The sequence below is a fragment of the Castor canadensis genome, chromosome 11 (assembly GCF_047511655.1).
Source record: "Castor canadensis chromosome 11, mCasCan1.hap1v2, whole genome shotgun sequence".
NCBI classification, from domain to species: Eukaryota; Metazoa; Chordata; class Mammalia; order Rodentia; family Castoridae; genus Castor; species Castor canadensis.
The window spans coordinates 137271323-137286215 of NC_133396.1; the positions used below are offsets into that span (position 1 = coordinate 137271323).

The 14893-nt window shown below is 38.1% G+C and overlaps 1 long non-coding RNA gene across 9 annotated transcripts in view; it reads right to left on the reverse strand.

Annotated features, from left to right (window-relative positions):
• The window catches only part of LOC109675295 (uncharacterized), a 439119-nt gene that overhangs the window by 262339 nt on the left and 161887 nt on the right, over window positions 1–14893 (reverse strand). Inside the window, exon 12 of one of the 9 annotated variants that reach the window (XR_012439071.1) lies at window positions 14114–14278. The exons of 7 other annotated variants lie outside the window; for them this stretch is intronic. This is a non-coding gene — a long non-coding RNA (uncharacterized lncRNA). The remainder of the gene's footprint in view (window positions 1–14113; window positions 14279–14893) is intronic. One more of the 9 variants, XR_012439073.1, reaches the window with a different exon arrangement.

Sequence of the window (14893 nt, forward strand, 5' to 3'; positions counted from 1 at the left end):
TCGATCTGGTGCTATTGGGAGGTGATGAGCCTGTAGGACGTAGGACCTAGTGCGACCTCAAGGAAATCTGGGGACCCTTGTCTCTTCCCCTTTCTCTTTTTCACTTCCTGGCCATCAGGTGAGAAGTTTTACTCTACCATAGGTTCAATCTTGAACCAAAATTTTGAGCCAAGATAACCCTTTTCTTTTTGTAAGTAGATGATCTTGGGTACTTCTAACAGTGACAGAAAACTAATTAACTGAGACTCTTAGAGAATGAAAACATGCAGTAACTAAAGAATTTTAGAAAGGTTTGTTAAGAAACCATTTTATGATACAATGTATTACATTGCCATGTAATTTTTAAACACTTTTCATATCCTGAAGATCACTTTGGGAAACTTAGTCATTAATTTTCCAAGCCCTATATAAATATTTGTGCTTATTTTTGGTATGACACCATGCTGAAGGTGCCTAAAGGCAGAGCCAGACGACCTGGGATTGCCTGGTTTACACCAAGCTAAACTCAGTAATTATTATATATTAATAGATTTATCTAGCAGACAACAGTCTATGAACAGGATCTCAAATAATAAGGTCATGATAAAATAATATTTAATTTCTAACCATAGGGTTGGACATATAAATCAATATCAGCATTTTAGCCACATAATATATTTAAAATTTGCTCAGCTTTAGTCTTCATGTCAGAAAAAAAATGGCTTATTTCTATCAAAACATTAGTTTTTCAAAACAGAGGTTATTTCAACTAATTTTTGCTGAATGTCTTTTTTTTTTGTAAATACCATCATGCACATGCCAAAAATAATATAAAGAAGCATATACATTGCTTCTTTTCTCAAAAAGCCTGTATTCTAGTTAAGAGACAAGGAAAAAAAAAACAGGAAGCATTTTGAACAAGTAAGTGATACATATAAAAGGGTCAGATTACAATTTAAGGTAAGAATACAAGACTGTTCCAAAACACAGCAAGAGTAACATACAGATCACAACTGTTATTCACTCAAGGAAGTACCAGATTCTGGAAAGGTTTAGAAATTTTTCCTATAGATCAAAATGCTAAACAAGGCCTTGAAAGAGAAATAAGATTGGATGTGCAGCAAGAAAGGGAAAAGGCATTCTGATCTAGGGACAAATCTGAAGATCTGTTTTTTTATGTTGTTTAGTTAGTTTGCTTTGTTGGGTTTCTTTTTAGTGAACGGTCTGCAACAGAGGGGATGCATCCACAAGAGCTCAGCAATGAAAGTGCAAATGGCAGTGAGTTTAAACTTTCCCCTATTGCCACCTAGGCATTGATAACAGAGCTAGAAGGAAATAAGATAAAATATTTTGCAATGCCCATTCTAAAGGTGCTGTGAAGGACAGAGTGTGGGGAACTGGAAACAGGGTGACTTGTTAGTTACTGTCAACGGGACAGTAAGGTCCTGAAACATCCAAAAATTATAAAAATATAAAGGTTGAGAAAACATTTTTCATTACAGAATATAACCCTTTGACTTAGAAAACATGCAACTTTAGAAAAACCTACAAGTACATGAACCGGTAAGTGGCAAAGCTGGACTAGAAATGACATCTTCAGGTTTTACCTCCACTCCTTCTTTCATATATGAAATACTCCTAAGTATACATTATTAGTGAAATATCCTAGCAGTGGATTGCAAAACCCCAGGTTTCCTCTGAATTAACCGTGTCTCCTTGGAAACCAGGTCTCTGACACTTCAGGAGAACACACTTTATCACATCTTTGAGTGCTAGAGTTCTGGACTTTCTCAGTTAGGTAACATCTCAGTCATGATATCACACTGGAATAAAAGTAATGTATGTATTCATATGGACCTTGTTACAGTGCAGCTTATATAAATCATTAGTAGATGTTTCATCACAGGAAATTAATTATTGAGATGATGAGTAAAACTACTGGTTTACCATGCTTGATGGCTAAGAATGGATCTCAGGTATTCAACATACACAAGGCCACTTGACATTTTTACATGTCTCAGTTACCTGCATATATGCATTTCTGCTGTTTGTGCAATGTGTTCAGAAGTCAGGAAGCACAGGAAGATGACAGAATAGAAAGCTTATCCTGACGAAGACTGGGAGCTGTACTCCAGGTGACACTACAGAACCAGGAGTCAGTCCCCTGTCTCAGAAGAGCCACCATCCATAACCAGCACCTGAAGTGCATCACAGAAAGAGGTTTCTCATAAAGTCTGGAGAAATGGATGGGTTTATATTAACAATGGTTCTATAATTTTAGGGCTCAATGTAGCTGAGTGCTGTTGCTTTAAACCTTGCTCCAAACACACCATTTGTTAAATACTGAACTGTTTTTTTGCTGAATATGATTGTCTTCCAACAGCAAACACAAGGGTGTTTAAAGATCATGTCCAAAGCTTTAAAGCATTACTACCAAACAACTGCAGTGTATTATATGCCAATTACTTTAAATAGCAAGGACTTCTTGGAAACAAACAAATTATACTAAAGTTAATCTCATAATTGACATCACCAGTGTCACAATTGTCTATGTTATAAGAAAATAACTTTGCTTAATCAAAATGTTCAAACATAAATACCATATCATTCAACAACCTGTTACTCTTGGTCTACCACCCAAATAAAGCTATTCTGAAAATGAAACAATTTATAGTAATTGCATTTTTACACACACACAAATATACATACACACTATATATTTACTTTCCTTGCAACTGTAAGGAAACATAATTTAAAAATATTAAGAAAATTACTTTTTCTGTAAGTCAACTAGGTGCAAGGGTATCTTTGACCACACTGTCTCACTGTTTCTATTTTATAGTAATCTATTCCACATATCCACCATTTCATCAAATAGTGACAATTGTCAAATCAGTCCATTGGAAGTTAATTTAGACAGTAGCATGTAAACCTGCATGAAGGTTCTGAGGGAAGGCCTTTCTGAGGCTGCTTTAAACCCAGAGAATAAAGGAGAAATGCTTTCAGCAGTAAAATAGTCAGCAGGGACAGACAGGAAAGTGCCAACTCTGTTTAGAAGCCTTGAAAGCATAACTTCAGCATCTCAAGGTAAAATGGGGTTTTCAATAACTCACCAGAGCTGCATCCCAACACTTATAAGTGCTGAGAGGCGATTGGAGGGCGAACCAGAGTTTGACCTTTTCTCAGTGAAGTAAAAGAAGACGTTCATCCATTGAACTGGAAGCTTTTAGTGGAGTTACTGGAAGACAAAGCTACCTGCTTGAAAGGAGCAGGAAGCAGAGGACTTCACTCTTTTATCAGAGAAGGGGCTTCAATCAGTTCTCACTGGATTGAAACTCAAAAGAATTCCTGCAGAACCACTGAACGGTCACCTTTAAGATTCAAAGTTTCTCGCAAATTCCTCTTTATTAAATTCAACACACACAGAACATTGCACAATGCATTAAGTCCTTTAGAAAAATGTTATTGCACTGTACAGCATATCAAAGCATATTAAAAGTACCTCTATGAAAGGAAACAGAGAAATGGAGTTTGTGGAATGTTAGAATAAATAACTGCCTGTGTTGAGATAAAAAATACAGCCTCTCTTCTCCACACAGCATTGCCTTTTTATCTTTGTTGTTGTTCATTTCATTGAAGGCTAGTGTTGGAAAGTCTCAGGTTTACCTCAAATTGGATTGTCTTATTTGATTTACCTATAAAAGGCCCAGCTTCTTAATGAATTTTAAATAAATTATGGTGCTGAAAAGGTAACATATTGCAGATGTCAAGTGAGGTGGGGTTTTTTATGTCTATGGTAAATTATTTTCTTAAAATATTTGAACATCTACTTAGGTTTTCTTCCCTTCATCATTTTAACCAGGGTAACTTCACAAATCAATGTAACTGGAGCATGGTTAAGGGTTCACCGGCCTATTTTGTTTTGTATACTGGAACTAAGTTTCAATCATTTAAACAAAAGAAAGTAGGACCAGCCTGCCTCTAAAATATGAGATGAGTCATCACTTACTCATCGCATCAAACAGGCAGTAAATAAATATTTCATAAATAAATAATAAAAGTAGAATGTAAACCAGGTTTGGGGGACCACACCTGTAATCTCAGCATTGGGGGAGGCTGAGGCAAGATGATCATAACATGGAGGCCAGCCTGAGTGACATAGCAAGATCCTGTCTTAAAAACAAAGAACAACAAAACAAAAGCAACCAAACAAGCAAAACCAAAGGAGGGCAGATTCATGAATGAATCACAATACCACAAATATTTAAAGCAGAAATATTCACTAGAAATAGGAACCACATGAGATAAATGTCATATTCTTCAAGATGGCTAAGTAGAAATGTCCTGTGTGTGTCTCTGCCAGGCAACTAAGGAAAAACTTTATTTCAAGGAGAGTAATTGAGAGAGAATTTGTGTGTCAGCAGGGAAGTAAAGGGAGCCCTAACCAGCATGAGAATTGGACAGATAACTTAGAAAGAACAGCAGCACAATTTTCAAGTGCAGCCCTGGCTCCCTGGCTAGGGAGACCCCAACATTGGCAGTGACTCAAGTCCTTGCAAGCTTTAAATCCATCTTGAATAGCTGGCTGGTCTAAGAGTGACTGCTTTGCTCCAAAGAAGGAACCCACTTTGGGTATCTCACAGCTTCCCAAAACCAATCCACTACAACAGACACCATATTTTGTGAGAGACAGTCATGGTATCACTGTCCTTGAAGCCACCATAAGCTTTAGAGCAGTGCCTGCCTCGCTGGCAGGAAGGCAGCACCCCCAGTAGCCTCAGCTTCAGGGTTAGTGGCCACCGTAGCCAAAATCTTAAACCTCACATGCACCTGCATGAGCCCAACTCCCCAGCACACAACTGTGGGACTGAGGGATGTTGCAAAGTCCTGGCTTTCACCAGATCTGTCCATCAGGAGCTTGAAACATGGCTACATGTGGCCCCAGTCCCCATCATCACCTCTCCTAGTGGGATTAGGGAACATCTCCTCCCCCACCCACAGACTGGGCACAGTAAGTACTTGGAACAAAGTCCCATGCTCACCTACACCTGTCCATTGGAAGCTTGGAAAGTTCCCAGCTTCTTCCTGAAGCTCCAGAAATGTGACTACCAGTGGCCCTATCCCCAGCACAACCTGTGCTCACCTGACATGATCTAGGAACAGTCTCTTTCCCAGACCATAGCCTTGGGGTTGCAGATGCAATACCAAAGACTCAACATCTACTGTGCTTGTTCCTGGAAATCAGGAGAAAGCCCCATCTTTGTCTGTGGTTATAAGCCTCAGCCCCATGAAAGCATGTTCTATATTGGTAAGGACATTTGCATTCATTTCCTGCAGCTCCAAGACCACAGACACCAAATCACAAATGCAGCACCATTTGTGCGCAACTGGTGTGATCTAGGGAAGGTCTCCTCTACGTCCTCCATCTTAGTGGCATGGACATCAATGCCACAAGTCCAAGTCTTACCTGCACATGTCCTGCAGGACTGAGAGAAGGTCTCCTCCATAGTCCATGGACTTCTGGCCACAGTTGCAAGGGCCAGAAGCCCTGGCACTGCTGCATTTGTCCCTTGGGACCTGGAGAAGGTATTATCTGGGTCCTACTTCCCCTCAAAAGCATCTGACAGGGCTACAAAACCCAGCACCAACCACAAATACCCATGGTTCCCTTTGTGCTGCAAAACATCAAGGCCATCGTTACTCACTGATGGACCACAGCATCACCTATGCTCATCCAGCAGGACCTGGTGAAGGCCTCACCCCATCCTATTGCTACATAACTGTGGCTGCTGCTAAGAAAGGCCCAGGAATTGTCCACATTCATTCTGAGAACACTAGAGAAGGTTTCCTTCACATCCTTAGTTTAGAGACTGTGCCACAACCCTTGGCATCATCTGGGCTTTCCCTGAGAGATCTGGGAACAGTCCCTCCCACATCTTGCCTACTGTCATAGGGCTCAATTCTGTGGACACTTAAGAGAATACCTTGGGTTTTTTTCCTTTGTTTTGTTTTGTCAACACTGGGAAAATAATACCTTTGGAAACCTACATCCATGGCAAGGTCATACAATTACCTCATGAACTGTGCAGTCTAGACTATCAAGGCACTTGTACTGCTGACATCAATTCAAGTTGAGGAAATCACAAAGAAGCTATGGCTTTTGAGCTCCACTATAGCCAAACTCAAATCACCTATCCAGCTGACATTCCATATTCCATATGAACAAAAAAAAATCTTTTTCTACAAAAATCTACTTCATATAATTGGAAAAGGCAAACATTACAGCACATGCACAGACATTGATGTAAGGACACAAGAAACATGAAAGTAAACATGGTTCCTCCAAATGTGAATGACAATTTTTCTGAAGTAGATCCCAAAGTGCCTTAAAAAGAATGAAAATAATGATCCTGAGGAAATCCAGCATGCAAGATAATGCAGATAAACAATACAAAGAAATAAGAAAAACAATTCAAGATAAGAGTGAAAAATTCACCAAAGAGACAGAAATCATTAAACAGAACCAATCAGAAATCTTTGAGCTAAAAAGTTCAATTTATAAAATAAAAAATACAAAAGAAAGCTTCCACAAGTAAGTAGAACAAGCAGAAAAGAAAAGAATTTCTGAACATGAGGACACTCAGACAAAAAGAAATCAACCCAGTCAGACAAAAAGAAAAAAAATTAAGAATGAAGAATGCTTATGAGATTTATTGACACCATTCAGTAAAAAAAATATTCACACTATGGAAATTCCAGAGGTGAAGAAAAGAGATAGGCTTTGTAAAAACTTTCCAAACTTTCAAAGAGACATGGAAATCCAGGTTTAAGAAGTCCAAAGACCCAAACTATATTTAACCAAAATAGACCTTAAGCAAGGCAGATAATAGTCAAAAGTCAAAAGTACAAGACAAAGAAAGACTCCTAAAAACAGCATGCAAGAGAAAAGTGTCAAGTCACATATTAGGAACTTGCCATTAGAATTACAGCAGATTTCTCTGCAGAAACCTTGCAGGCCAGAAAAGAATGAGTTGACTTATTGAAAATACTGAACAAAAAAACTCTGCCAACTAAGAATATTATACCCAGGAAATTTTTCATTCAAAAATAAAAGAGAAATAAAGTCTTTCCCTGGTGAGCATAAAGTAAAATAATTCATCACTACCAGAAAAGTCCTTTAAGTACTTTACAGAGTCCTATCTTAGAAACAAAAGGATAATAATTACCATAATGAAAACACATGATAGAAAAAAGTCAGTAGAACAGATACAAAAAGACAAAGAGAATTAAACCTTCACATGACAGAAACTCAGCAAATCAAAATGATAAGTAATAAGAAAGGCTAAAAGGAACAAAAATATATAAAATAAGCAGAATACAATTAATAAAAAAGACAGTAGGGAGTTTAGACCTGGTACTGAAACCAGACAGACAGAGAGAGAAAGAATATAGTCCCATATCCTTGATGAACATAGATGCAAAAATTCTCAAAATACTAGCAAACTGAACTCAATAGCATGTTACAAAAGATCTTACAGCCACCATAGTCAAATAGAATTTCTGTCAGGAATACAAGGATGGTTCAACACATACAAATCAGTAACTGTGATACAACTAATCAACATAATAAAAGACAAAAACATGTAATCTTTTCAATAGATGCAGAAAAACACTCAGATTTAAGATGCCTTTATGATAAAAGCTTTTGACAAATTAGCTATACTAGGAATATACCTTAAAATGCTAAGAGGATGAAAAACTGAAAGCCAAGCTCATACTCAATGGAGGAAAGCTGAAAGTGCTTCCTCTAAGATCAGAAATAAGACAAGGATGTCCACTTTCCTTACTTTTATTTAATATAGTACCAGAAATCTTAGCGAGGGAAATTAGGCAAGAGAAAGAGAGAAAGGGCATCCAAACTGGAAAAGAAGTTAAGTTATCCATGTTTTATACAAAGAAAAATATAAATATTTTATCAAAAAAGCTAGTAGAACTGTCAAATTCTGTAAAGGTGCAGGATACAAAATCAACATAAAAAAGCATTTTTATACACCAATAGTGAACTTTCTAGAAAACATTCAGAAAGCAATCCTATTCACAGAATGACAAAAAAAAAATTAGGAATAAATTTAACCAAGAAAGTGAAAGATCTATATGATGAAAATCAAAACACTGATGAAAGGAATTATAGAGGACGTAAAACTGGAAAGATATCTCATGTTCATGGGTTACAAGAATTAACACTGCTACAAAGACCACACTCCTCAAAGCAGTAGGTACATTCAGTGAAGTTCCCATCAAAATACCAATGACTTTCTTCACAGAAGTAAAAAAGCAATCCTAAAATTAGTATGGAACCAAAAAGGACCCAGAATAGTCAAAGTGACTCTGAGGGAAAAAGAAAATAGAACTCGAAACATCACAATACCTGGCTTTAAAACACTTCACAAAGGGTGAAGTGTAGCCCCCCAGACTGAAGCCAGCAGGACTGTGCCAAATCCAGCTCCAAGAGCCAGAGCTAGGGGATCTGGCTCCCTGCTTTCTCTAGCCTCTTCCCCTCAGTGCAAAAAAAAAAAAAAACTTGGACCCAGGGCAATGGATAGAAGCATGAGTGAAACAGAAAATGGAGACACTTTCCTTGTTCTAAGAAGCTGTCTTCAAATCCACTACCTCACCCCCACAGCACTATACAAAACAAAAGTTTTTAACCATACAAGAGTGTCTCCAATTCAAAACAGAGGCCTCGTGACTCTCCTACAAATTCAACAGTAATAGTGTGTGGGACCCTGAGACGTGGCATTCCTCGGTTCTACCCGACTTCAGGGCAGAGCTTACCAGAGGAAAATCTGAAGAAAGAGAAGGGCATAACCGGTCAGTCATGAGTCCACATACTCCCAGCTGGAGCATCACCCTTGCCAAGGAGCAGCTCCCCGGCGGGGTTTGTCACATGTGCTCCAGCAGCTCTGCCCTCCATGTTCACCAAAGTCATCTGTGTAGACAAATCGGAATTCCAACAGCAAACAAGGCAGGCAGGCTTGTCTATATCTGGACCTAAGGTGCCACCCTGGTCAGGACTCTGATTCCTCATCTTGAGTTGGTTTACGGGCTTTTACTTTGGAACACTCTGGGTGAAGCCATTTCGGGTACCCACACACCTGGCGGGGTCTCCAAATGACAAAACGTTCTTAGATAATGCAATGGAGTCTGTGTGGTCTGATTTCAGAACACACAGCGTGGTCAATCCTGGAAACAGCCTTTATTTACTGATCAGCTGTGTAAAATGTGTGAATGAAGTGTTCACCAAGAGATGGCACCTAAGGGCTCTGAGAAGATAAAATGTATAGACCTATTCATACAAATCCATGTATAAACGTTAGTACATACACAAAGCGTAGCTTTTTTGAACACATACAGCTGTATGTAAAAGTAGCTGATATTAGTTAAGCCTCTATCAACTGTTTTTGTTACGTGTACATTTGGGACTTTGTTTTTTCTTTTGGCTGATTAAAGTTTCATATGCTAAGTGTAATGAATAAAATGATTTAAAAAACATACTACAGAGCTATAAAAACCAAAACAGCATGGTGCTGGCATAAAAATGGACACAAGGACCAATGGAACAAAATATAGAACCAAGAAATTCATTCCATTCATATATTCACCTGATTTCTTGACAAAGTTACCAGGAATGTACCCTAGAGAAAAGACAAGATGTTCAATAGTGTTGGCAAAATTAGAAATACATATGCAGTAGAATGAAACTAGGCCACTTCCTCCCCACACACAGAAAATCTTTTCAAAATGGATTAAGGACATAAATGTCAAACTTGAAATTATGACATTACCGCCAGAGAACACAGAAGAAACACTTCACGACATTGGTGTAGGGAGCTGTCTTTAGATAGACAACAGAAGTAAAATAGACAAATGGGATTCTATCAAACTAAGAAGCTTCTGTACAGCAAAGGGAATTATCAACAGAATTAAGAGATAACTTACAGAATGGGAGTAATATTTTCATACTATGCACCTGACATGGGATTGCTGGCCAGAATAGATAAGGAACTCAAAAATACCAATAATAATAGTATTAATAATAGGTCAATTTTAAACAGGATAAACATCTAGACACTTCTCAAAAGAAGACATATAAATGGCCAAGTATATGAAAAAATGTTCGGTTTCTCTAATCACCAGGGAAATGCAAATCAAACCAATGAGATGTCACACACACACACACACACACACACACACACACACACACACACCCAATAAGAATGACTACTAACAAAAAGACAAAAAGTGACAAATGCTAGAAAGAATGCAAGAAAGAGGAACTCTTATGCACTGTTGGCAAGAAAGTATACCAGTATACTCTTTATGAAAAGTATGGAGATTTCTCAAAAAAAAAAAAAAACTAAAAAATAGAATTATATGATCCAATAATTCTGCTACCTGGGTATGTATCCAAAGGTGATGAAATCATTTTGCTAAAAAGATACTTGCACTCCTGTGTTTATTGAGTGACTATTCATTGTACCTAAAATATGGAGTCAACTCATATGGCCATCAGTGGATAGATAAAGAAAATGTGGTACATGTACACATGGAATATTATTCAACCATAAAAAAAGGTAAATGCTGTCATTTGCAGCAACATGAATAAGACTGGAGGTCATTGTGTTAGGTGAAATAAGACAGACACAGAAAGGCAGATACCACATATTCTCACTCATTTGAAGAAACTAGTAAGTCAGTCTTGTAGAACAAGTAATGGAATGGTGGTTACCAGAAAATGGGAAGGGCAGGAGGAATAGGGAGATGGAAAGAAATTCAAAAGGGCACCAAAACACAGAGTGGAGGAATTCATTCTGATTTTTTTGTAGCACAGTAGAATAGCTATTAGTTTAAACAATCTGTGATACATTTCGAAATGAGTAGAAGACTATGAAGTTCCCAACACAGAAATGATTCATGTTTGAAGAGATGGAAATGCTTTTGACACTGTGTTATGGTCTGAATAAGAAATGTTTCCCACAGACTCATGTGTTGCAGGTATGGTCCCCAGCTGGTGGTGGTACCATTTTGGATTTTGGGATGTTGTGGAAACTTTGGGAGGTGGGGCATAGCTGGAGGAAGTTGGTGACTGGGTGTGAGCCTTTGAACCCTGGTTCCTGAGTTCATTCTCTCTCTCTCTCTCTCTCTCTCTCTCTCTCTCTCTCTCTCTCTCTCTCTCTCTCCCAAACTCTCTATCATGAGAAGAACAGCCTTCTCCTCCACATGCTCCCATGTTGTTCCACCCAAGGTCATGGGACCAAGCAACCATGGGTGAACTAAAGTCAACTTTTAAGTTGTTCTCTCAGGTATGTTGATCACAGCTATATAAAAGTAATTCATACGCTCTGATTTGTATATTGCACATTATGAATTACCTAAAGACATAAAAATGTTATACTTCAGCTTTTAAATATTAAAATATAAATTTCACTTTCTGACAAAAGCACTAAAAATAAAAGGAAAAAAGTACATATGTGAATAAAAGAGGAGCTAGGAACTAAATAGGTAAAACAAAGTCTGACTGTGGTAACGAGGATAATAGTTTCCCAAAATTTTTCACCTACTAATTTTTGAAACCTATGAAAATGTTACATTCTATGACAAAAAAAAATTATTAAATCACTAAATTAATGATCTTGAAATGGTAAAATGAACCTGAATCATCCAAGGTGACCCAACATAATTAACAAGGTCCCTGTGAGAGCAAAGCCAGGGTGTCAGTACAGAAGACGTAAGGATGATGAAAGCAAAGTAAGGATGATGAAAGCAAAGTCTGAGTGAAGCAATTCCTGGTTTGAAGGTGGAGGATGGGGCCAGCAGCCAAGGAATGCAGGCAGCCTGGCCAACCTGGAAACGACAAGAAAGCAAACTCTGTCCTGGAACCCCCAGATGGAGTGCCATCCTGCCACATCTTGATTTTAGTCAGTGAAATCTATTTCAGACTTCGGACCTCCAGAAATATGAAGTAACAAGTTTGTGTTATCTAAAATCACTAAATTTGTGAGTTTGTTACAACAGCGATAGGAAAACTGCCACACTTGGCTATTGCTGCTTTACTCCTACATCTGTTAAAAATTAAAATTTGTTTTTAAAAATAGGAAAAGGGTGAGCAAAAGAACAGAAAGAGCTGTGTGAAATTCTCTTCTCCATCACCGTAAAGGCTGCTGTTTCATCCAGTCAGATATAGAATGCATAGGTAGGTAATGTGGCAGGTGTGGCTTGTGTTCAGGGAAAATCTACTCCTAGTCATTCAGCAGTTGGATAACTTTTAAGCCAGAGTTAATTAAGCTGCAAATGCCATCTCAATGTCTGAAAGTTTTCTATCTTGCTGTTCAAAATGCAGTTGTTAAAGAATACTTCAGACTTTCAATTTAGAAATGACTCCTTTTTCTTCTTCGTCAGATCCTAATAGCAAGGGAATTCATAATTTAAAATAACTCTACACCTTGAAAGATGGAAAACATGCAGTCCAATGTAAATATGCAAATGTTCTTTAGATTCTTTTAAATGAACCTGCTCTCTCTATTGTGCAAGGATGATAAGTATCCTATCACACTAACAACCTTCAATATTATTAACTGTGTTTTCCTTTTAGGTCTAAAATAAGTACCTGGTTGCGGTTAAGAAAAATCTCTTGAGAGGAATGGCTGCTAAATTGTGTTTGTTTCTATAAACACAAAATATGTCATTAATCCAGCTTTATCCCAGAGAGCATAGTTGTTTACATGCATTATGGTGATTTTATTGTATCTTATTAAGGAATAATGGCAAGCTAAAGCAACTGCATTAACACAGTCTTGTAATAAAAAGTAACATTTTTGCTATTCTAATTAGTTACACTCATTTCATGAGAGAATGAATCCAGATATGTTTGGTTACGTTTGAGTCTTCTGAAAGGATTTCCTTTTTAGCACAGGTTTGAAATGCACCGGTTTTAGCACTAATGTGTTAGGCTGCTCTGCAGTAGTACTGTTCCAGAAAGCAAGGCCAAACAGCAGCTGAAAAGAGCTGTCACACCTCAAAAGGTTTCCCAACAAGCGAAAAAATGTGCAAAAAAACACCTCCCAACAATTACACAACAATTATTGTGTAATTAATTAGCTAAGTGTGGGTCACCTAGCTAAGTAGGGCTGCTGGAGGACCAAATACAGGCACAATTAGTTACCCCCTAGGCAGTAACATACGATTTGGAGTGTTTTGAAAAATTTGCTCCCAGCAATTTGTATCTCACTTGAAACCTAGCTGTATGTGCACTTTTAGGTTATATTTTAGGTTATGTTTCTTTAATAAATGCAGAGTATGTTGATGGGTTGCCTTCTCCTTCCCCACACCTGTTTCTTCTCATAATCTTCACCATGCTTTATGAGTGATGAGATCAACTCTGCTTGCTGAAAACCTCTTCTCTGAAAAAAATCTGGGAAAGACATTTGCCTGGAAACAGTCTGACCATTGTAAATGTCAGTTTTCTTCTCTACAAGCTACAATGTGAAATTGGATTCTTGTTTTTAATAAAGTGAAGGGTTGTTTCCTTCTCTTGCACTACCTTAGCAACACTGACTTAACGTGCAATTCGTAGTATCTTGATTACACCCACAGAAACTACGTGTCAATGAACCATGGCATGTTGGAGCAAGAGTGGGATTCATTTCAGAATTTGGATAAATCTAAGAGTTGTGCCTTCTATTTTAATTGTGGCCTACATAAGCGTTAATGACTGTCTTTAGAATCACAAGTTAAGTAGGTCCATGTATGAGTGAGGTCAGAGCCCAGTTGCTGTGTCAAAGTGTAAGGTAAAAGTGGGGAGGAGGACAGAGAATGGAGTAGGAAAATGACACAACAGAATAACTAAAAAAATGGCTTTAGTACGTGCACTGACGCATGACACAGAGGTTTTATTACTTGTACCTCACTATTTATGTTCACGTTCCCATAGAAAAAGGTTCACATTTTTGCAGCTATGAACCCACTAGAAAAGGGCAATGACTTAAGGGCAAATTGTTGGGCAAGGAAAAAGATTTATTTGGAAAGTCACCACACCAAAAAAGATGGTGGCTAAGTCCATCAAAGGCTATCTTACCTTGGGGTTGTGGTCTCCAGGCTCATACAGGGATTTGAGGGAGGCAGATTCCACAGGCAGAGAGCATCAGGGTAGTTGTAAATTTTGGCCAGTCAGCTTTTCTGGTGCTGCTGTCATCTGCAGGTCATCTGATGTTCTTGGTCTTATAAATCTAAAGAAAAATTACTGATAGAAAAGGCTTATGACTCTTCTTTTTTTCAAAAACAGAGAACAGGAAGGTAAAACAGGTCCTGTCTGGGGGTTGGTACCAGTGGGAGGGGGAAAACATAAGGAAAGGGTATACAAAGGTGAATATGGTAGAAATATTATGTAGTCATGTATGAAAATGGAAAAATGAGACCTGTTGAAATTATTCCAGGAATGGGGGTGGGGAGATAAAGAAGAATGATGGAGGGGGTGAATTCAGCTATGATATATTGTAAGAACTTTTGTAAGTGTCACAACATACCCCCAGCACAACAATAATAAACAAAATAAATAATTAAAAAGAACTTAGCTACCTAAGCACATGCCATGCTTCCGCTGCAGGTAGTACAGTTCTAGAGGGGTGTTGACTTCACCCTGCATGTGGGTATACTGGGGGACAGTGAGCTGACATAAGTCCATTTCATGCAGGATTCACCGTAGCCATTCAATCAAAGTGCAGCTGAGTGGCTACTTTGTCCTTTGTTAAGCCATCCTCTACTGAGAAATCAACATGCTTACTCTTGGTGAACACGTGAAAAGTTCAATAGGCCTACAAATGTTGTTTTCTTATTATTTTGTATATGCTTATAATTA